The sequence below is a fragment of the Carcharodon carcharias genome, chromosome 19 (assembly GCF_017639515.1).
Source record: "Carcharodon carcharias isolate sCarCar2 chromosome 19, sCarCar2.pri, whole genome shotgun sequence".
Classification (NCBI taxonomy): domain Eukaryota; kingdom Metazoa; phylum Chordata; class Chondrichthyes; order Lamniformes; family Lamnidae; genus Carcharodon; species Carcharodon carcharias.
The window spans coordinates 8,211,626-8,233,129 of record NC_054485.1 but is presented as its reverse complement, the minus strand read 5'-3'; the positions used below and the strand labels follow the sequence as shown (position 1 = coordinate 8,233,129).

General features: G+C 58.7%; 1 protein-coding gene across 3 annotated transcripts in view; it reads left to right on the top strand.

Moving 5' to 3' along the window:
• Window positions 1-5,744: 5,744 nt before the first annotated feature.
• taf12 (TAF12 RNA polymerase II, TATA box binding protein (TBP)-associated factor) overlaps window positions 5,745-21,504 on the top strand; it is a 175,167-nt gene continuing 159,407 nt past the window's right edge. The window contains exon 1 of one of the 3 annotated variants that reach the window (XM_041213036.1): window positions 5,745-5,924. The gene's annotated coding sequence lies outside the window, so the exon portion shown is untranslated. The remainder of the gene's footprint in view (window positions 5,925-21,504) is intronic. The other 2 variants (XM_041213035.1, XM_041213037.1) reach the window with 2 other exon arrangements.

Below are 21,504 nucleotides of genomic sequence, written 5' to 3'. Positions count from 1 at the left end.
AATTTACTCCAAGGAGGCGGGTTGGATCTTATTATAATAAGGCTGCGAGCCTTGTTCAGGTTCAAGTTTTCAACATTAAAAGCTATCACTTGGTTTCATTGAGGTGAGAACTTGGTGGATTCAGGAGGCGAGTGTCTTCACATCTCATTCCTGGAGCCAGCTGCCTGCCTGAGAAACCTCCATAATCAGGCACCATCCACCTGATATCCTCAAGAGGTCTCCAATCTCCCCCCACCCCCAGGCGAGGGAGAGAAATCACATTTCCTGGTGCTTCTCTTTCCAGGCCCCTTTCTCTGTACTCACCCACCCTATTTAACCCCCCACCCTCAATCATGCATGATATTTTTTTCCCCTTTCAAGACTCACTAATCAATTCACCAATCACAGAAAGGTCCTAGTAAAATGATAATGCTCATTGTTGGCATCTGGTGAAAAATATCATTCAATATAAATCCAGCAAGGGTCATTAATATTAGAAGCAGCAACAATATATTGTACTGTTAGTTTGTGTGAGCCCTATAGTTGATCCCACTGTGACTATTAGACAAATCAGGGAGTACAATTTTTACTTTAACAGCATCACGCAATGTTGTTAATTTGACAGAAAAATATCCCATTAGTTATTTATAACGCTGCAGATGATAACACCGATTGCAATAACTGCCTCAGCCCTCATTAACATGTTCTGCATATTGTACCATATGAACACAATGACAGTAAATTAATATTTGGGGGAAAGATTCAATACTTGCAACAGATAAACTGCACAAGATCTTTTCCATTCTGTAGAAGTAGAAGAAGATTTTCTCCTGCCTGGGTGGGTAATGTTATTCAATATAATTATTTCATAGATGGGTGTAATTGGATTCTATTTTATCAGGAATCTCATAGGGTAGAAAGATCAAATGACTCTTGAGCAACAAAGTGGAATGAGTGAACAATATAGGGTTTCACTGTCAGTGAGAAGCATTGGAGCCCTTGGGTGTCTCTGTGCATCACAACTTTTAAGAGGCCAGAGGACAAAGACTAAATGGTTCGCAATTGTATCTGTGTTTTCCTGAACAGCAAATCTGAAGATTCTGATGTTTGCTGCTTCTCACTACAATATATTTTTCAATATTTACTATGCAACACAGCTTTATCATGATATTTTAATACCTCAAAAAATCATTAAAGCACCAATAGGGATAATACATAAGCACAGAAAAGGACAAGATTGAAATTCATGGGAAAGACCCTTGAGAATCATGTGCAGTGTAAAAAAGTCACCAGTTAACTATGAGCCCATTGCACACTCCTATCCTGGCAATTTCACTCTACAAAGCCAGCTCAGTAAACTTCCATTAGCAACAAAATAAACAGAACTCCAGCCATGATTCCACCCTCTACTCACAAGATAACTGTAGATGACAAGGGCCATCTAGCCCAGCTCATCTTGTCTATCCAGAATGACATATGAGCCTACATCTTAGGAGCAGCAGTAAGACATTTGTCCCCTCGAGCCTGCTTTGCCATTTGATAACATTGCCTATATTATATCAATGACTACAACTCCAAAGTATTTAAATGGCTGTAAAGCAATTTGAGACATTGAGAAAAGTGCTGTATAAGTGTAGGTTTTGTCTTTCTTTCATTACACCTACATGAAGTAGGCAGAGTGACTGTAGCAATGATGAAATTGGAGGCCCAATGCTGATTCTCTAATTATTATAAATCACAGAACAATCAATTGATATTAGGAAAATGGCTATTAAGAAACAATTTAACTCTGTAGCTAATACAACCTTACCATTCTGACTTCTCTGGCGCAAACCCACAACATACTATAAGTAGCATCTGCCCCTTTTATGCTGATGACATTATCCTCAGGATTTAATCAGACACCTACCAGCAGCTCAGGAAAAATATAGATTGAATTATTGATCTGAATTTTTCAGAGAAGAATGATACATGGTACAAAAATTCAGTGCGGCCTGACCTCAAAAACTGGATCGTTTCCCCTTGCTTCAGAAGCTGCCATACAAATTGTGTTGCACACTGTGAATTTACAGCCCAAAATGGAAAAAACTCAATTAATAAATAAGAAACCCCAACAGCAAAAAAAAGTGACAAAATTTCCCAAGAGAAATCATTTCTAGAAGCACTAAAATCTTAGGATTAGGTTTCTATCAAGGCCCTTTGTAGTAAAAGCCCTTTATGCTGTTTCTCTGGGATATCAATGGATTTTTTTTGGCAATGTTACAATAGATGATCGGGAATCCTCACCAAAGAGAAATTTGTGTCCCGCAGTGTGACAACCTTATGCCAGATTGTAAACAGGATGGTGCAGGGTGAGGCGAACATAGGATGGAGTAGGGATTTGTAAAACCTTTCTTTAAGCAATCTCTTGGTGACAAATTGGAATTTCATTCCTGGACTTTGCAAGAGTAATAAAACAGATGATAGTGAGTCAACACCCTGTTTTGTATCACTCCCGCTTTTAGTTCCTTACATTTATTTTGATGAAGCCCAAGGGTCTCAAGCCTCTGGTACATCAACACAGCATGGCATCAGAATTATGTCTCCTTTAGAGCAGAATGAAAATTTAGACTGCAATTTATATGCTGGTTTAAATTCAAAACAGAATTTTCAGAAGTGTATTAATATTATGGTACTAAACATTATAAGTTACACCGCACCGCACCCCCCCCACCCCCCCACCCCCCCGCCCAGACTCCCCTTCGATGCAGTGAAACTGACATGAAAGGCTGGCTTAATTTTTTTTAAAGCCAGTCTTTCAGGTCTGAAGGCCACCGTTAGGACAATGAGAACTCACTTAAAAACATCGAGCTTTCCCCAGGCTTGGCACCATTTGCTCCCCCGTCTTCCCCACCCCCTTATCCCCCTCCCCACCCATTCCCCACCCTCCCCACCCCCTTATCCCCCTCCCCACCCATTCCCCACCCTCCCCACCCCCTTATCCCCCTCCCCACCCATTCCCCACCCTCCCCACCCCCATTCCCTTCAAGGGCTTATCCAATTCTTTTTGAAAGTCAATGTTGAACCTACACACTCTCAAGCAGTGCATTCCAGACCATAACCACTCACTGCATGAAAGGGTTTTTTCTTCATGTTGCCTTAGATTCTTTTGCCAATTACTTTAAGCCTGTGTCCTCTGGTTCTCAACCTTTCTGCCAATGGGAACAGTTTCTCTCTATTTTCTCTGTCTAGGCCCCTCATGATTTGAACACCTCTGTCAAATCTCCTCCCAACCTTCTCTTCTGGCTCACTAATGGAAACTGGATGTGCAGACCTATCAATGGCATTTGTGATCAGACCATAAGACATAGGAGCAGAAGTAGGCCATTCGGCCCATCAAGTCTACTCCACCATTCAATAAGATCATGGCTGATCTGATAATCCTCAACTCCACTTTCCTGCCTTTTCCCCATAACCCTTGATTCCCTTACTGATTAAAAATCTGTCGATCTCAGCCTTGAATATGCCTAGCGACCAGCCTCTACAGCCCTCTGCGGTAAAGAATTCCACAGATTCACTACCCTCTCAGAGAAGAAATTCATCCTCATCTCTGTCTTAAATCTCTGAGATTATGCCCTCTGGTCTAGACTCTCCCACAAGGGCAAACAACCTCTCAGCATCTACCCTGTCAAACCCCCTAAGAATCTTAGAGATTTCAATAAGGTCGCCTCTCATTCTTCTAAACTCCAATGAGTACAGGCCCAACCTACACAACCTCTCCTGATAAGCAAACGCCTCCATACCCAGGATCAACCTAGTGAACCTTCTCTGGACTACCTCCAATGCCAGTATATCTTTCCTTAGATAAGATAATTGATTGATTCTCAACAGTTAGCTCCAAATAACATCACAAATCAAGGGCAAAATGGGTAAGGTGGAAAATTTAAAAATGGAGCTTAGCAGGTGGGTGCAGTTTCAGCAAGTCACACTTGGAAATGCACAAGGCCTGGTTCTATTAAACGGATCCCAAGCAGGCTTGTCAATTCAGGGCAAACAACTTAGCATTTCTTAGCAGTTTGGAGATTTAAAATAAAAGCAGAAAGTGCAGGAAAAACTCAACAGGTCTAGTAGCATCTGTGGAGACAGCAACAGAGTTAACATTTCGAGTTCAATCTGACTCTTCTTTAGTTCCGCTCCTGATCAACCGCTGCCCAGCAACAACCTCTAGCAACCATCCATAGCAATGCCCTTAGCAACAATGCCGAGCACCAGTTGTATAACATGCCTGCATGCCATTGTGATGTAAAGGTGCTCGACAGAGCAAGGGTTAATGTGAGGCTGGAGTATAGCACTCCCCACGGTGTGATGTATGGAGTCACATGGTAATAGACTGAGAGAACAGTTGAGAGAGAACACTCCGGAACCTGTCAGGGAGATATAATAATTTTCACAATGTATTGGAATTTATTGTAGAGTAATTCTGGGATCTGTGTCTATATCTGTGTGTGGAACTTAATTGAATTAAAGGCAGCTGGTGTGAAGGCTTTGGTGTATCAGAAGATAAGCTAGGTTTGAAATTAAGTGGGTAAACATGGGAGAAGTTTTAGAATGTGAGGTGTAAAGGGAACATTTGCATTTTTAAATAAACCAGACTTCCTTGAATTCAAAAGGGGAAGTGAAATGTTTCACTTAGTCGGGAGAAGTTAAGAAACTGCGTGTTTATTTTTCCCAACGATTACTGGTAAAATTGGTACTATGATAGACTTTTATTATTAGAGAAGTAAAGTCCAAAGACACAGTGAAACAATGGGAATTTGCATTCAAAGGGGAAAATATGTATAAAGGAGAGAAGGCTGTGTGTAAGGGCAGACAACTGTAAGATCTAACACAAGTGTGAAAAGCCTCCAGCATCCAAGCCTCAAGATGCTGTCTACAAGGAACCGAAGCTTGAGAAAAACTCACATTGAATTTGACTGTTCGGGGTATTGCGTGTTACTTTGCCTGGGTCTTTAAAAATATAAGTGTCTTTACCGTTGCCTTAAAGGAAGTGTAACTGGGAGCTCGATTAATGGGGGGGGGGGGGGGGCGGGTGGTGTGCGGTTTGCAAGTTATTATAGCAGTAATTTGTAGACAGGCGTGCGGGTTTACAATCTTTTCTTTCATTAATAAATGTTTAATTTAGTTTTGTTAAAAAAAAACCACCTCCGGGCCTCGGTGGCCTTCTTTTTACTGAATTCAAAGCCCGCGTCTCCAAATGAAAATGCCAATTGCAGAAGGGTTGTGGCGGTTATTCCAGGTTTCCCTGTGGGATTTGAGCGGCTCAGCATTTACCATCCGCTGTGCCAGAACAAACCGGGCCTGCATGGAGGTAACAGCACCACGCAGGACGAGACAGTAACCTGGGATTTGCAAACAGTGAAAGATTAACAATAAACATCTCATGGTTAAATATACAAGCCTCAAGGTCCCATGGTTGAGACATCTCAAGAACCCATTTTTCCAACAGCAACTGCCCCTAGCGACTGCCGTCATAGCGACCGCCCATGGCAACGAACCCCAGCAACAGCCCCTAGCAACCACCTACCGTCTGCGCACCAGCTTGGTTGGGGGGGGGGGGGGGTGGTGACGTGCGCATGCGCGTTGCCGACTGACCAACGACACAAATTTAAAAAAACTCACTCCGCTCTCAAAAACATCCTCGCGTCCCCAGCCCGCTCCCCCCCCCCCCCCCCCCCCCCACCCACCCCCGCGAATGATTCCATAAACCCGGCGAGCTGTTTGTTGTAATAAATGGTATTGGTGCGGTTGACCGGGGTGAGGGGGTGAGAGGTCAGGCCTGTGTTTCCGGGTCACGATGGCAGGCCCCGAGCGGCGGCGGCTCTGATTCGGGAGGAGCTCGAGGCTGCGGCAGCTCCACACCCTGAGCATGGGCCGTGGGTGTTGAGGCGGCTGCGCTGGCTGGCTGGGTGAGTGAGGCAAACCAGAGGGAGAGAGAGGGGCGCGAATGATACCCCGGGAATTACTGCCCGAGAGGCCGCGGCAGCTCCTTCACCTGGATTGTTTACAGCTTCCTGTAACTACCACCGGGAGCAGGCCCGGGTCCAGAAGGTGGAGAGAGACCGGGGGGGGGGGGGGGGGTTGATGGTGGGGGGAGGAGGTGGAAAGAGGTGGGGGGCGAGGGGGGAGGAGAGAGAGAGAGACAAGTGGGGAGGGAGGGAGGGAGAGAGAGACAAGCGGGGAGGGAGGGAGAGAGACAAGTGGGGAGGGAGGGAGAGAGAGAGAGACAAGCGGGGAGGGAGGGAGAGAGACAAGTGGGGAGGGAGGGAGAGAGAGAGAGACAAGCGGGGAGGGAGGGAGAGAGACAAGTGGGGAGGAAGGGAGAGAGAGACAAGCGGGGAGGGAGGGAGGGAGAGAGAGACAAGCGGGGAGGGAGGGAGAGAGACAAGTGGGGAGGAAGGGAGAGAGAGACAAGCGGGGAGGGAGGGAGAGAGAGAGAGACAAGCGGGGAGGGAGGGAGAGAGAGACAAGCGGGGAGGGAGGGAGGGAGAGAGAGACAAGCGGGGAGGGAGGGAGAGAGAGAGAGACAAGCGGGGAGGGAGGGAGGGAGAGAGAGACAAGCGGGGAGGGAGGGAGGGAGAGAGAGACAAGCGGGGAGGGAGGGAGGGAGAGAGAGACAAGCGGGGAGGGAGGGAGGGAGAGAGAGACAAGCGGGGAGGGAGGGAGGGAGAGAGAGACAAGCGGGGAGGGAGGGAGGGAGAGAGAGACAAGCGGGGAGGGAGGGAGGGAGAGAGAGACAAGCGGGGAGGGAGGGAGGGAGAGAGAGACAAGCGGGGAGGGAGGGAGGGAGAGAGAGACAAGCGGGGAGGGAGGGAGGGAGAGAGAGACAAGCGGGGAGGGAGGGAGGGAGAGAGAGACAAGCGGGGAGGGAGGGAGGGAGAGAGAGACAAGCGGGGAGGGAGGGAGGGAGAGAGACAAGCGGGGAGGGAGGGAGGGAGAGAGAGACAAGCGGGGAGGGAGGGAGGGAGAGAGAGACAAGCGGGGAGGGAGGGAGAGAGAGACAAGCGGGGAGGGAGAGAGAGACAAGCGGGGAGGGAGAGAGAGACAAGCGGGGAGGGAGAGAGAGACAAGCGGGGAGGGAGAGAGAGACAAGCGGGGAGGGAGAGAGAGACAAGCGGGGAGGGAGAGAGAGACAAGCGGGGAGGGAGGGAGGGAGAGAGAGACAAGCGGGGAGGGAGGGAGGGAGAGAGAGACAAGCGGGGAGGGAGGGAGAGAGAGACAAGCGGGGAGGGAGGGAGGGAGAGAGAGACAAGCGGGGAGGGAGGGAGGGAGAGAGAGACAAGCGGGGAGGGAGGGAGAGAGACAAGTGGGGAGGAAGGGAGAGAGAGACAAGCGGGGAGGGAGGGAGAGAGAGAGAGACAAGCGGGGGGGGAGGGAGGGAGGGAGAGAGAGACAAGCGGGGAGGGAGGGAGGGAGAGAGAGACAAGCGGGGAGGGAGGGAGGGAGAGAGAGACAAGCGGGGAGGGAGGGAGAGGGAGACAAGCGGGGAGGGAGGGAGAGGGAGACAAGCGGGGAGGGAGGGAGAGGGAGACAAGCGGGGAGGGAGGGAGAGGGAGACAAGGGGGGAGGGAGGGAGAGGGAGACAAGCGGGGAGGGAGGGAGAGGGAGACAAGCGGGGAGGGAGGGAGAGGGAGACAAGCGGGGAGGGAGGGAGAGGGAGACAAGCGGGGAGGGAGGGAGAGGGAGACAAGCGGGGAGGGAGGGGGAGGGAGACAAGCGGGGGAGAGAGAGAGAGAGTGAGAGAGAGACGGGGGGTGAGAGAGAGAGAGACGGGGGGTGCGAGAGAGAGAGACGGGGGGTGCGAGAGAGAGAGACGGGGGGTGCGAGAGAGAGAGACGGGGGGTGCGAGAGAGAGAGACGGGGGGTGCGAGAGAGAGAGACGGGGGGTGCGAGAGAGAGAGACGGGGGGTGCGAGAGAGAGAGACGGGGGGTGCGAGAGAGAGAGACGGGGGGTGCGAGAGAGAGAGACGGGGGGTGCGAGAGAGAGAGACGGGGGGTGCGAGAGAGAGAGACGGGGGGGTGAGAGAGAGAGAGACGGGGGGGTGAGAGAGAGAGAGACGGGGGGGTGAGAGAGAGAGAGACGGGGGGTGAGAGAGAGAGAGACGGGGGGGTGAGAGAGAGAGAGACGGGGGGTGAGAGAGAGAGAGACGGGGGGTGAGAGAGAGAGAGACGGGGGGTGAGAGAGAGAGAGACGGGGGGTGAGAGAGAGAGAGACGGGGGGTGAGAGAGAGAGAGACGGGGGGGTGAGAGAGAGAGAGACGGGGGGTGAGAGAGAGAGAGACGGGGGGTGAGAGAGAGAGAGACGGGGGGTGAGAGAGAGAGAGACGGGGGGTGAGAGAGAGAGAGACGGGGGGTGAGAGAGAGAGAGACGGGGGGTGAGAGAGAGAGAGACGGGGGGTGAGAGAGAGAGAGACGGGGGGTGAGAGAGAGAGAGACGGGGGGTGAGAGAGAGAGAGACGGGGGGTGAGAGAGAGAGAGACGGGGGGTGAGAGAGAGAGAGACGGGGGGTGAGAGAGAGAGAGACGATGGGTGAGAGAGAGAGAGACGGGGGGTGAGAGAGAGAGAGAGAGAGACGGGGGGTGAGAGAGAGAGAGAGAGAGAGACGGGGGGTGAGAGAGAGAGAGAGAGAGACGGGGGGTGAGAGAGAGAGAGACGGGGGGGTGAGAGAGAGAGAGAGAGACGGGGGGTGAGAGAGAGAGAGACGGGGGGTGAGAGAGAGAGAGACGGGGGGTGAGAGAGAGAGAGACGGGGGGTGAGAGAGAGAGAGACGGGGGGTGAGAGAGAGAGAGACGGGGGGTGAGAGAGAGAGAGACGGGGGGTGAGAGAGAGAGAGACGGGGGGTGAGAGAGAGAGAGACGGGGGGTGAGAGAGAGAGAGACGGGGGGTGAGAGAGAGAGAGACGGGGGGGTGAGAGAGAGAGAGACGGGGGGTGAGAGAGAGAGAGAGACGGGGGGTGAGAGAGAGAGAGAGAGAGGGGGGGTGAGAGAGAGAGAGAGAGACGGGGGGTGAGAGAGAGAGAGACGGGGGGTGAGAGAGAGAGAGAGAGACGGGGGGTGAGAGAGAGAGAGAGAGAGACGGGGGGTGAGAGAGAGAGAGACGGGGGGTGAGAGAGAGAGTGACGGGGGGTGAGAGAGTGAGTGACGGTGGGGGAGAGAGAGAGAGACGGGGGGTGAGAGAGAGAGAGACGGGGGGTGAGAGAGAGAGAGACGGGGGGTGAGAGAGAGAGAGACGGGGGGTGAGAGAGAGAGAGACGGGGGGGTGAGAGAGAGAGAGACGGGGGGGTGAGAGAGAGAGAGACGGGGGGGTGAGAGAGAGAGAGACGGGGGGGTGAGAGAGAGAGAGACGGGGGGGTGAGAGAGAGAGAGACGGGGGGGTGAGAGAGAGAGAGACGGGGGGGTGAGAGAGAGAGAGTCGGGTGAGAGAGAGAGAGTCGGGTGAGAGAGAGAGAGTCGGGTGAGAGAGAGAGAGTCTGGGGGGTGAGAGAGAGAGAGTCTGGGGGGTGAGAGAGAGAGAGTCTGGGGGGTGAGAGAGAGAGAGTCTGGGGGGTGAGAGAGAGAGAGTCGGGGGGGGTGAGAGAGAGAGAGTCGGGTGAGAGAGAGAGAGACGGGGGGGTGAGGGAGGGAGGGGGAGAGAGAGAGAGAAGGGGGAGGGGGCGAGGGGGAGAGAGAGAGAGAAGGGGGAGGGGGCGAGGGGGAGAGAGAGACAGGAGGGTAGGGAGGGAGGGGGTTGAGAGAGAGAGACAGGGGGGTAGGGAGGGAGGGGGGAAAGAGACGGGGTAGGGAGGGAGGGGGGTGAGAGAGAGAGACGGGGGGTGAGAGAGAGAGACGGGGGGTAGGGAGGGAGGGGGGAAAGAGACGGGGGGTAGGGAGGGAGGGGGGAGAGAGACAGGGGGGGTAGGGAGGGAGGGGGGAGAGAGACAGGGGGGTAGGGAGGGAGTGGGGAGAGAGAGAGGGAGACGGGGGAGGGAGGGGGGGGAGAGAGAGAGAGACGGGGGAGGGAGGGGGGAGAGAGAGAGACGGGGGAGGGAGGGGGGGAGAGAGAGAGATGGGGGAGGGGAGGGGGGAGAGAGAGAGATGGGGGAGGGGAGGGGGAGAGAGAGAGAGATGGGGGAGGGAGGGGGGGCGAGAGAGAGAGAGACGGGGGAGGGAGGGGGGCGAGAGAGAGAGAGACGGGGGAGGGGGGGAGGGGGGCGGAGAGAGAGAGAGAGGACGGGGGAGGGAGGGGGGCGAGAGAGAGAGAGACGGGGGAGGGAGGGGGGCGAGAGAGAGAGAGAGACGGGGAGGGAGGGGAGCGAGAGAGAGAGAGAAGAGACCGGGGAGAGAGAGAGAGACGGGGAGGGAGGGGGCGAGAGAGAGAGAGACGGGGGAGGGAGGGGGGCGAGAGAGAGAGAGAGACGGGGGAGGGAGGGGGGCGAGAGAGAGAGAGAGACGGGGGAGGGGGGGGGGGGGAGAGCGAGGAGAGACGGGGGAGGTAGGGGGGGGAGAGAGAGAGAGACGGGGAGGAGGGGGGGAGAGAGAGAGAGACGGGGGAGGAGGGGGGAGAGAGAGAGAGAGACGGGGGAGGGAGGGGGGAGAGAGAGAGAGAGACGGGGGAGGGAGGGGGGAGAGAGAGAGAGAGACGGGGGAGGGAGGGGGGAGAGAGAGAGAGAGACGGGGGAGGGAGGGGGGAGAGAGAGAGAGAGACGGGGGAGGGAGGGGGGAGAGAGAGAGAGAGACGGGGGAGGGAGGGGGGAGAGAGAGAGAGAGAGACGGGGGAGGGAGGGGGGAGAGAGAGAGAGAGAGACGGGGGAGGGAGGGGGGGGAGAGAGAGAGAGACGGGGGGAGGGAGGGGGAGAGAGAGAGAGAGAGACGGGGGGAGGGGGGGAGGAGAGAGAGAGACGGGGGGAGAGAGAGACGGGGGAGGGAGGGAGGGGGAGGGAGTTGGGGAAGACGGGGGAGGGTGGGAGGAGGGGGAAGAGAGGGGTGTAGAGGGGGAGAGGGGTGTAGAGGGGGAGAGGGGTGTAGAGGGGGGAGAGGGGTGTAGGAGGAGGAGAGGGGTTGTAGAGGGGGGGGAGGGGGGTTGTAGAGGGGGGGGTGGGGGGTGTAGAGGGGGGGGTGGGGGGTGTAGGGGGGGGTGGGGGGTGTAGAGGGGGGGGTGGCGGGTGTAGAGAGAGAGAGATCGAGAGAGGGGGTTGGGGTGTGTAGAGAGAGAGCGAGAGGGGGTTGGCGCCTGTGGAGAGAGAGAGAGAGAGCGAGAGAGGGGGTTGGGGGGTGTAGAGAGAGAGTGCGAGAGAGGGGCTTGGGCGGTGGAGAGAGTGAGAGCGTGAGAGAGGGGGCTGGGGGTGTAGAGAGAGAGCGTGAGAGAGGGGGTTGGGGGGTGTAGAGAGAGAGCGTGAGAGAGGGGGTTGGGGGGTGTAGAGAGATAGAGCGTGAGAGAGGGGGTTGGGGGGTGTAGAGAGATAGAGCGTGAGAGAGGGGGTTGGGGGGTGTAGAGAGATAGAGCGTGAGAAAGGGGGTTGGGGGGTTGTAGAGAGATAGAGCGTGAGAAAGGGGGTTGGGGGGTGTAGAGAGATAGAGCGTGAGAAAGGGGGTTGGGGGGTGTAGAGAGATAGAGCGTGAGAAAGGGGGTTGGGGGGTGTAGAGAGATAGAGCGTGAGAAAGGGGGTTGGGGGGTGTAGAGAGATAGAGCGTGAGAAAGGGGGTTGGGGGGTGCAGAGAGATAGAGCGTGAGAAAGGGGGTTGGGGGGTGTAGAGAGATAGAGCGTGAGAAAGGGGGTTGGGGGGTGTAGAGAGATAGAGCGTGAGAAAGGGGGTTGGGGGGTGTAGAGAGATAGAGCGTGAGAAAGGGGGTTGGGGGGTGTAGAGAGATAGAGCGTGAGAAAGGGGGTTGGGGGGTGTAGAGAGATAGAGCGTGAGAAAGGGGGTTGGGGGGTGTAGAGAGATAGAGCGTGAGAAAGGGGGTTGGGGGGTGTAGAGAGATAGAGCGTGAGAAAGGGGGTTGGGGGGTGTAGAGAGATAGAGCGTGAGAAAGGGGGTTGGGGGGTGTAGAGAGATAGAGCGTGAGAAAGGGGGTTGGGGGGTGTAGAGAGATAGAGCGTGAGAAAGGGGGTTGGGGGGTGTAGAGAGATAGAGCGTGAGAAAGGGGGTTGGGGGGTGTAGAGAGATAGAGCGCGAGAAAGGGGGTTGGGGGGTGTAGAGAGATAGAGCGCGAGAAAGGGGGTTGGGGGGTGTAGAGAGATAGAGCGCGAGAAAGGGGGTTGGGGGGTGTAGAGAGATAGAGCGCGAGAAAGGCTGTTGGGGGGTGTAGAGAGATAGAGCGCGAGAAGAGAAGGCTGTTGGGGGGTGATAGAGAGATAGAGCGCGAGAAAGGCTGTTGGGGGGTTGTAGAGAGATAGAGCGCGAGAAAGGCTGTTGGGGGGTGTAGAGAGATAGAGCGCGAGAAAGGCTGTTGGGGGGTGTAGAGAGATAGAGCGCGAGAAAGGCTGTTGGGGGGTGTAGAGAGATAGAGCGCGAGAAAGGCTGTTGGGGGGTGTAGAGAGATAGAGCGCGAGAAAGGCTGTTGGGGGGTGTAGAGAGATAGAGCGCGAGAAAGGCTGTTGGGGGGTTGTAGAGAGATAGAGCGCGAGAAAGGCTGTTGGGGGGTGTAGAGAGATAGAGCGCGCGAGAAGGCTGTTGGGGGGTGTAGAGAGATAGAGCGCGAGAAAGGGCGTTGGGGGGTGTAGAGAGATAGAGCGCGAGAAAGGGCGTTGGGGGGTGTAGAGAGATAGAGCGCGAGAAAGGGCGTTGGGGGGTGTAGAGAGATAGAGCGCGAGAAAGGGCGTTGGGGGGTGTAGAGAGATAGAGCGCGAGAAAGGGCGTTGGGGGGTGTAGAGAGATAGAGCGCGAGAAAGGGCGTTGGGGGGTGTAGAGAGATAGAGCGCGAGAAAGGGCGTTGGGGGGTGTAGAGAGATAGAGCGCGAGAGAAGGGCGTTGGGGGGTGCAGAGAGATAGAGCGCGAGAGAGGGCGTTGGGGGGTGCAGAGAGATAGAGCGCGAGAGAGGGCGTTGGGGGGTGCAGAGAGATAGAGCGCGAGAGAGGGCGTTGGGGGGTGCAGAGAGATAGAGCGCGAGAGAGGGCGTTGGGGGGTGCAGAGAGATAGAGCGCGAGAGAGGGCGTTGGGGGGTGCAGAGAGATAGAGCGCGAGAGAGGGCGTTGGGGGGTGCAGAGAGATAGAGCGCGAGAGAGGGCGTTGGGGGGTGCAGAGAGATAGAGCGCGAGAGAGGGCGTTGGGGGGTGCAGAGAGATAGAGCGCGAGAGAGGGCGTTGGGGGGTGCAGAGAGATAGAGCGCGAGAGAGGGCGTTGGGGGGTGCAGAGAGATAGAGCGCGAGAGAGGGCGTTGGGGGGTGCAGAGAGATAGAGCGCGAGAGAGGGCGTTGGGGGGTGCAGAGAGATAGAGCGCGAGAGAGAGGGCGTTGGGGGGTGCAGAGAGATAGAGCGCGAGAGAGGGCGTTGGGGGGTGCAGAGAGATAGAGCGCGAGAGAGGGCGTTGGGGGGTGCAGAGAGATAGAGCGCGAGAGAGGGGCGTTGGGGGGTGCAGAGAGATAGAGCGCGAGAGAGGGCGTTGGGGGGTGCAGAGAGATAGAGCGCGAGAGAGGGCGTTGGGGGGTGCAGAGAGATAGAGCGCGAGAGAGGGCGTTGGGGGGTGCAGAGAGATAGAGCGCGAGAGAGAGGCGTTGGGGGTGCAGAGAGATAGAGCGCGAGAGAGGGCGTTGGGGGGTGCAGAGAGATAGAGCGCGAGAGGAGGGCGTTGGGGGGTGCAGAGAGATAGAGCGCGAGAGAGGGCGTTGGGGGGTGCAGAGAGATAGAGCGCGAGAAGAGGGCGTTGGGGGTGCAGAGAGATAGAGCGCGAGAGAGGGCGTTGGGGGGTGCAGAGAGATAGAGCGCGAGAGAGGGCGTTGGGGGGTGCAGAGAGATAGAGCGCGAGAGAGGGCGTTGGGGGGTGCAGAGAGATAGAGCGCGAGAGAGGGCGTTGGGGGGTGCAGAGAGATAGAGCGCGAGAGAGGGCGTTGGGGGGTGCAGAGAGATAGAGCGCGAGAGAGGGCGTTGGGGGGTGCAGAGAGATAGAGCGCGAGAGAGGGCGTTGGGGGGTGCAGAGAGATAGAGCGCGAGAGAGGGCGTTGGGGGGTGCAGAGAGATAGAGCGCGAGAGAGGGCGTTGGGGGGTGCAGAGAGATAGAGCGCGAGAGAGGGCGTTGGGGGTGCAGAGAGATAGAGCGCGAGAGAGGGCGTTGGGGGGTGCAGAGAGATAGAGCGCGAGAGAGGGCGTTGGGGGGTGCAGAGAGATAGAGCGCGAGAGAGGGCGTTGGGGGGTGCAGAGAGATAGAGCGCGAGAGAGGGGGTTGGGGGGTGCAGAGAGATAGAGCGCGAGAGAGGCGTTGGGGGGTGCAGAGAGATAGAGCGCGAGAGAGGGCGTTGGGGGTGCAGAGAGATAGAGCGCGAGAGAGGGCGTTGGGGGGTGCAGAGAGATAGAGCGCGAGAGAGGGCGTTGGGGGGTGCAGAGAGATAGAGCGCGAGAGAGGGCGTTGGGGGGTGCAGAGAGATAGAGCGCGAGAGAGGGCGTTGGGGGGTGCAGAGAGATAGAGCGCGAGAGAGGGGTTGGGGGGTGCAGAGAGATAGAGCGCGAGAGAGGGCGTTGGGGGGTGCAGAGAGATAGAGCGCGAGAGAGGGCGTTGGGGGGTGCAGAGAGATAGAGCGCGAGAGAGGGCGTTGGGGGGTGCAGAGAGATAGAGCGCGAGAGAGGGCGGTTGGGGGGTGCAGAGAGATAGAGCGCGAGAGAGGGCGTTGGGGGGTGCAGAGAGATAGAGCGCGAGAGAGGGGGTTGGGGGGTGCAGAGAGATAGAGCGCGAGAGAGGGGCGTTGGGGGGTGCAGAGAGATAGAGCGCGAGAGAGGGGGTTGGGGGGTGCAGAGAGATAGAGCGCGAGAGAGGGGGTTGGGGGGTGCAGAGAGATAGAGCGCGAGAGAGGGGGTTGGGGGTGCAGAGAGATAGAGCGCGAGAGAGGGGGTTGGGGGGTGCAGAGAGATAGAGCGCGAGAGAGGGGGTTGGGGGGTGCAGAGAGATAGAGCGCGAGAGAGGGGGTTGGGGGGTGCAGAGAGATAGAGCGCGAGAGAGGGGTTGGGGGGTGCAGAGAGATAGAGCGCGAGGAGAGGGCGTTGGGGGGTGCAGAGAGATAGAGCGCGAGAGAGGGCGTTGGGGGGTGCAGAGAGATAGAGCGCGAGAGAGGGCGTTGGGGGGTGTCAGAGAGATAGAGCGCGAGAGAGCGGGGTTGGGGGGTGCAGAGAGATAGAGCGCGAGAGAGGGCGTTGGGGGGTGCAGAGAGATAGAGCGCGAGAGAGGGCGTTGGGGGGGTGCAGAGAGATAGAGCGCGAGAGAGGGCGTTGGGGGGTGCAGAGAGATAGAGCGCGAGAGAGGGCGTTGGGGGGTGCAGAGAGTTAGAGCGCGGAGAGAGGGCGTTGGGGGGTGCAGAGAGATAGAGCGCGAGAGAGGGGCGTTGGGGGGTGCAGAGAGATAGAGCGCGAGAGAGGGGTTTGGGGGGTGCAGAGAGATAGAGCGCGAGAGAGGGGGTTGGGGGGTGCAGAGAGATAGAGCGCGAGAGAGGGGGTTGGGGGGTGCAGAGAGATAGAGCGCGAGAGAGGGGGTTGGGGGGTGCAGAGAGATAGAAGCGCGAGAGAGGGGGTTGGGGGTGCAGAGAGATAGAGCGCGAGAGAGGGGGTTGGGGGGTGCAGAGAGATAGAGCGCGAGAGAGGGGGTTGGGGGGTGCAGAGAGATAGAGCGCGAGAGAGGGGGTTGGGGGGTGCAGAGAGATAGAGCGCGAGAGAGGGGGTTGGGGGGGTGCAGAGAGATAGAGCGCGAGAGAGGGGGTTGGGGGGTGCAGAGAGATAGAGCGCGAGAGAGGGGGTTGGGGGGTGCAGAGAGGATAGAGCGCGAGAGAGGGGGTTGGGGGGTGCAGAGAGATAGAGCGCGAGAGAGGGGGTTGGGGGGTGCAGAGAGATAGAGCGCGAGAGAGGGGGTTGGGGGGTGCAGAGAGATAGAGCGCGAGAGAGGGGGTTGGGGGGGTGCAGAGAGATAGAGCGCGAGAGAGGGGGTTGGGGGGTGCAGAGAGATAGAGCGCGAGAGAGGGGGTTGGGGGGTGCAGAGAGATAGAGCGCGAGAGAGGGGGTTGGGGGGTGCAGAGAGATAGAGCGCGAGAGAGGGGGTTGGGGGGTGCAGAGAGATAGAGCGCGAGAGAGGGGGTTGGGGGGTGCAGAGAGATAGAGCGCGAGAGAGGGGGTTGGGGGGTGCAGAGAGATAGAGCGCGAGAGAGGGGGTTGGGGGGTGCAGAGAGATAGAGCGCGAGAGAGGGGGTTGGGGGGTGCAGAGAGATAGAGCGCGAGAGAGGGGGTTGGGGGGTGCAGAGAGATAGAGCGCGAGAGAGGGGGTTGGGGGGTGCAGAGAGATAGAGCGCGAGAGAGGGGGTTGGGGGGTGCAGAGAGATAGAGCGCGAGAGAGGGGGTTGGGGGGTGCAGAGAGATAGAGCGCGAGAGAGGGGGTTGGGGGGTGCAGAGAGATAGAGCGCGAGAGAGGGGGTTGGGGGGTGCAGAGAGATAGAGCGCGAGAGAGGGGGTTGGGGGTGCAGAGAGATAGAGCGCGAGAGAGGGGGTTGGGGGGTGCAGAGAGATAGAGCGCGAGAGAGGGGGTTGGGGGGTGCAGAGAGATAGAGCGCGAGAGAGGGGTTGGGGGGTGCAGAGAGATAGAGCTGCGGAGAGAGGGGGTTTGGGGGGTGCAGAGAGATAGAGCGGAGAGAGGGGGTTGGGGGGTGCAGAGAGATAGAGCGCGAGAGAGGGGGGTTGGGGGTGCAGAGAGATAGAGCGCGAGAGAGGAGAGAGGGGGTTGGGGGGTTGCAGAGAGATAGAGCGCGAGAGAGGGGGTTGGGGGTGCAGAGAGATAGAGCGCGAGAGAGGGGGGTTGGGGGGTGCAGAGAGATAGAGGCGAGAGAGGGGGGTTGGGGGGTGCAAGAGAGATAGGAGCGCGAGAGAGGGGGTTGGGGGGTGCAGAGAGATAGAGCGCGAGAGGAGGGTTGGGGGGTGCAGAGAGATAGAGCGCGAGAGAGGGGGTTGGGGGGTGCAGAGAGATAGAGCGCGAGAGAGGGGGTTTGGGGGGTGCAGAGAGATAGAGCGCGAGAGAGAGGGGGTTGGGGGGTGCAGAGAGATAGAGCGCGAGAGAGGGGGTTGGGGGGTGCAGAGAGATAGAGCGCGAGAGAGGGGGTTGGGGGGTGCAGAGAGATAGAGCGCGAGAGAGGGGGTTGGGGGGTGCAGAGAGATAGAGCGCGAGAGAGGGGGTTGGGGGGTGCAGAGAGATAGGAGCGCGAGAGAGGGGGTTGGGGGGTGCAGAGAGATAGAGCGCGAGAGAGAGGGGGTTGGGGGGTGCAGAGAGATAGAGCGCGAGAGAGGGGGTTGGGGGGTGCAGAGAGATAGAGCGCGAGAGAGGGGGTTGGGGGGTGCAGAGAGATAGAGCGCGAGGAGAGGGGTTGGGGGGTGCAGAGAGATAGAGCGCGAGAGAGGGAGGTTGGGGGGTGCAGAGAGATAGAGCGCGAGAGAGGGGGTTGGGGGGTGCAGAGAGATAGAGCGCGAGAGAGGGGGTTGGGGGGTGCAGAGAGATAGAGCGCTGAGAGAGGGGGTTGGGGGTGTGCAGAGAGATAGAGCGCGAGAGAGGGGGTTGGGGGGTGCAGAGAGATAGAGCGCGAGAGAGGGGGTTGGGGGGTGCAGAGAGATAGAGCGCGAGAGAGGGGGTTGGGGGGTGCAGAGAGATAGAGCGCGGAGAGAGGGGGTTGGGGGGTGCAGAGAGATAGAGCGCGAGAGAGGGGGGTTGGGGGGTGCAGAGAGATAGAGCGCGAGAGAGGGGGTTGGGGGGTGCAGAGAGATAGAGCGCGAGAGGAGGGGTTGGGGGGTGCAGAGAGATAGAGCGCGAGAGAGGGGGTTGGGGGGTGCAGAGAGATAGAGCGCGAGAGAGGGGGTTGGGGGGTGCAGAGAGATAGAGCGCGAGAGAGGGGGTTGGGGGGTGCAGAGAGATAGAGCGCGAGAGAGGGCGTTGGGGGGTGCAGAGAGATAGAGCGCGAGAGAGGGGGTTGGGGGGTGCAGAGAGATAGAGCGCGAGAGAGGGCGTTGGGGGGTGCAGAGAGATAGAGCGCGAGAGAGGGGGTTGGGGGGTGCAGAGAGATAGAGCGCGAGAGAGGGCGTTGGGGGGTGCAGAGAGATAGAGCGCGAGAGAGGGCGTTGCGGGATATAGAGAGAGAGAGAGCGAGAGAGGGAGTTGGGGGGTGTAGAGAGAGAGCGAGAGAGGGGGTTGAGGGGTGTAGAGAGAGAGGGGGAGATTTTGGGGGTGTAGAGAGAGAGAGGGAGATTTTGGGGGTGTAGAGAGAGAGAGGGAGGGTTGGGGGGTGTAGAGAGAGAGAGGGAGGGTTGGGGGGTGTAGAGAGAGAGAGGGAGGGTTGGGGGGTGTAGAGAGAGAGAGGGAGGGTTGGGGGGTGTAGAGAGAGAGAGGGAGGGTTGGGGGGTGTAGAGAGAGAGAGGGAGGGTTGGGGGGTGTAGAGAGAGAGAGGGAGGGTTGGGGGGTGTAGAGAGAGAGAGGGAGGGTTGGGGGGTGTAGAGAGAGAGAGGGAGGGTTGGGGGGTGTAGAGAGAGAGAGGGAGGGTTGGGGGGTGTAGAGAGAGAGAGGGAGGGTTGGGGGGTGTAGAGAGAGAGAGGGAGGGTTGGGGGTGTAGAGAGAGAGAGGGAGGGTTGGGGGGTGTAGAGAGAGAGAGGGAGGGTTGGGGGGTGTAGAGAGAGAGAGGGAGGGTTGGGGGGTGTAGAGAGAGAGAGGGAGGGTTGGGGGGTGTAGAGAGAGAGAGGGAGGGTTGGGGGTGTAGAGAGAGAGAGGGAGGGTTGGGGGGTGTAGAGAGAGAGAGGGAGGGTTTGGGGGGTGTAGAGAGAGAGAGGGAGGGTTGGGGGGTGTAGAGAGAGAGAGGGAGGGTTGGGGGGTGTAGAGAGAGAGAGGGAGGGTTGGGGGGTGTAGAGAGAGAGAGGGAGGGTTGGGGGGTGTAGAGAGAGAGAGGGAGGGTTGGGGGGTGTAGAGAGAGAGAGGGAGGGTTGGGGGGTGTAGAGAGAGAGAGGGAGGGTTGGGGGGTGTAGAGAGAGAGAGGGAGGGTTGGGGGGTGTAGAGAGAGAGAGGGAGGGTTGGGGGGTGTAGAGAGAGAGAGGGAGGGTTGGGGGGTGTAGAGAGAGAGAGGGAGGGTTGGGGGGTGTAGAGAGAGAGAGGGAGGGTTGGGGGGTGTAGAGAGAGAGAGGAGGGTTGGGGGGTGCAGAGAGAGAGAGGGAGGGTTGGGGGGTGTAGAGAGAGAGAGGGAGGGTTGGGGGGGTGTAGAGAGAGAGAGGGAGGGTTGGGGGGTGTAGAGAGAGAGAGGGAGGGTTGGGGGGTGTAGAGAGAGAGAGGGAGGGTTGGGGGGTGTAGAGAGAGAGAGGGAGGGTTGGGGGGTGTAGAGAGAGAGAGGGAGGGTTGGGGGGTGTAGAGAGAGAGAGGGAGGGTTGGGGGGTGTAGAGAGAGAGAGGGAGGGTTGGGGGGTGTAGAGAGAGAGAGGGAGGGTTGGGGGGTGTAGAGAGAGAGAGGGAGGGTTGGGGGGTGTAGAGAGAGAGAGGGAGGGTTGGGGGGTGTAGAGAGAGAGAGGGAGGGTTGGGGGGTGTAGAGAGAGAGAGGGAGGGTTGGGGGGTGTAGAGAGAGAGAGGGAGGTGGGGTGTTGGGGTGTGGGGAGAGGGGGAGTTGGGGTGTGGGGAGAGGTGGAGTTGGGGGTGTAGAGAGGGGGAGGGGTGGGGTTTGGGGTGTAGGGAGAGGGAGAGGGTGTGTAGGGAGAGGGAGAGGGTGTGGAGGGAGAGGGAGAGGGGGTGGAGGGAGAGGGAGAGGGGGTGGAGGGAGAGGGAGAGGCCCCAGGGTGGAGGGAGAGGGAGAGGGCCTCAGGGTGGAGGGAGAGGCCCCAGGGTGGAGGGAGAGGGGGTGGAGGGAGAGGGCCTCAGGGTGGAGGGAGAGGGCCTCAGGGTGGAGGGAGAGGGAGAGGGCCTCAGGGTGGAGGGAGAGGGAGAGGGGGTGTAGGGAGAGGGAGAGGGGGTGTAGGGAGAGGGAGAGGGGGTGTAGGGAGAGGGGGAGGTGGGGTTGGGGGGTAGGTTGGGTGAGTGGTGGGGTTGGGGGGAAGGTTGGGGGAGAGGTGGGGTTGGGGGGTAGGGAGGGGGAGAGGTGGGGTTGGGGGGTAGGGAGGGGGAGAGGTGGGGTTGGGTAGGGAAGGGGAGAGGTGGGGTTGGGCGGTAGGGAGGGGGAGAGGTGGTGTTGGGCGGTAGGGAGGGGGAGAGAGACAGAGAGGGAGAGGGCGACGGGGAGCGAGAGAGAGAGAGACGGAGGGGGAGAGGGTGACAGAGAGTGAGAGACGGAGGGGGAGAGGGAGACGGAGAGAGACGGAGGGGGAGAGGGAGACGGAGAGAGACGGAGGGGGAGAGGGAGACGGAGAGAGACGGAGGGGGAGAGGGAGACGGAGAGAGACGGAGGGGGAGAGGGAGACGGAGAGAGACGGAGGGGGAGAGGAGACGGAGAGAGACGGAGGGGGGAGAGGGAGACGGAGAGAGACGGAGGGGGAGAGGGAGACGGAGAGAGACGGAGGGGGAGAGGGAGACGGAGAGAGACGGAGGGGGAGAGGGAGACGGAGAGAGACGGAGGGGGAGAGGGAGACGGAGAGAGACGGAGGGGGAGAGGGAGACGGAGAGAGACGGAGGGGGAGAGGGAGACGGAGAGAGACGGAGGGGGAGAGGGAGACGGAGAGAGACGGAGGGGGAGAGGGAGACGGAGAGAGACGGAGGGGGAGAGGGAGACGGAGAGACGGAGGGGGAGAGGGAGACGGAGAGGACGGAGGGGGAGAGGGAGACGGAGAGAGACGGAGGGGGAGAGGGAGACGGAGAGAGACGGAGGGGGAGAGGGAGACGGAGAGAGACGGAGGGGGAGAGGGAGACGGAGAGAGACGGAGGGGGAGAGGGAGACGGAGAGAGACGGAGGGGGAGAGGGAGACGGAGAGAGACGGAGGGGGAGAGGGAGACGGAGAGAGACGGAGGGGGAGAGGGAAGACGGAGAGAGACGGGAGGGGGAGAGGGAGACGGAGAGAGACGGAGGGGGAGAGGGAGACGGAGAGAGACGGAGGGGGAGAGGGAGACGGAGAGAGACGGAGGGGAGAGGGAGACGGAGAGAGACGGAGGGGAGAGGAGACGGAGAGAGACGGAGGGGGAGAGGGAGACGGAGAGAGACGGAGGGGGAGAGGGAGACGGAGAGAGAGACGGAGGGGGAGAGGGAGACGGAGAGAGACGGAGGGGGAGAGGGAGACGGAGAGAGACGGAGGGGGAGAGGGAGACGGAGAGAGACGGAGGGGGAGAGGGAGACGGAGAGAGACGGAGGGGGAGAGGGAGACGGAGAGAGACGGAGGGGAGAGA